The sequence below is a fragment of the Oryx dammah genome, unplaced genomic scaffold (assembly GCF_014754425.2).
Source record: "Oryx dammah isolate SB20612 unplaced genomic scaffold, SCBI_Odam_1.1 HiC_scaffold_25, whole genome shotgun sequence".
Classification (NCBI taxonomy): domain Eukaryota; kingdom Metazoa; phylum Chordata; class Mammalia; order Artiodactyla; family Bovidae; genus Oryx; species Oryx dammah.
The window spans coordinates 11,252,383-11,253,690 of NW_024070209.1; the positions used below are offsets into that span (position 1 = coordinate 11,252,383).

Genomic DNA, 1,308 nt, shown 5'->3' on the forward strand with positions numbered 1-1,308 from the left:
TTGTTATTCCTAACATAGACAGGGTTAATATAAATTAGTAAGTTAAGGCTTCAAAGAAAAATGGGCATAGAAAAGAGACAATTCAAAAATAAATAAAAGGGGAAATACAGATGAGTAATAACTGAAAAAAATGTTCAGTCTCACTGGCAATCAAAGAACTGCAAAGGGAACAACAAGAAGGTACTACCTTTAGCTTTCTCAGCAAAGATATCTAAGGTGTTACTCATCACTGCTTAGGGTATGTTGAGCTAGCTCTCATACTAATCTTATGAATTATTAGATATATTATTAGGCCCATTTTATAATGTGGAGACTGAGATTCTGGGGCTCAGTATTTTGCCCAAGCTTATACTGCTAGTAAGTGGTGGCACCAGGATTTAAACCCAGGCTGGGTGACTCTATTATAGCAAAGTGAAAGTGAAGTCACTCAGTCGTGTCCAACTCTTTGTGACCCCATGGACTGTAGCCTACCAGGCTCCTCCGTCTATGGGATTTTCCAGGCAAGAATACTGGAGTGGGTTGCCATTTCCTTCTCCAGGAGATCTTCCCCACCCAGGGATTGAACCTGGGTCACCTGCATTGTAGACAGATGCTTTACCGTCTGAGCCACCAGGGAAGTCAATTATAGTAAAGGCCCTTTAAAATGTGGGAGGGAGAGGTGAAGGACGGGGAAATGTAGCTTGCAGAGCCAGGCAAATGCATTTTATAGTGCCTGCATAGAAGGGTTATGATATTGCACAGGGAAGCAATGAGTGGAAATTACATAAAAGGACCACTGTTTCAAAGCAAGAACTGTCCCGAATGGACTAGAGAGGCTCAGGAAGGCAGAGAACACACCCAGCCCTGGGGAAGAAGAGGAAGCAGGAGGGGTCTCTCTTTAACCCTCACATCAGACTGCAGTGGGTGGTCTCATCTCTTAGAGCAGAAAACACCTCTAGGTGGCCAAGACCTCAATGTTTTCAGAGCTTCTGCTCTTTTCTCAACTGCAAACAGCTAGTAGAGCCCACCCTTTCTCTAAGGGCCAAGTGGCCTGCAGTGGAGACCTTCCTGACTTCACTGCCCTCTTGCAGCTGCAATCCCAGGCTAGCAGGAAGCCTGAGCTTGCCAAATTATGAGGGCCAGGGCAGGAGGAAGGAGGGAGTAGCCCATCTTTGTTCTCTTTTGCTCTTTCCTGGAGCCTTACTACTCCATGGGGGAGGGGGAGGGAAGTGGGTGGACGGAGCCAGTCCTGTCATGTTGGAGAGCTAAGAAAACACATGAAACAGCCATTAAAGGACAATGACAAGCATATGCTAGTCATGGCTTGGC

General features: G+C 45.9%; 1 non-coding gene across 1 annotated transcript; it reads right to left on the reverse strand.

Moving 5' to 3' along the window:
- Window positions 1–544: 544 nt before the first annotated feature.
- Window positions 545–616, reverse strand: TRNAC-ACA. Its single transcript has one exon. It is a non-coding gene; the product is annotated as a tRNA-Cys (tRNA).
- Window positions 617–1,308: the final 692 nt, after the last annotated feature.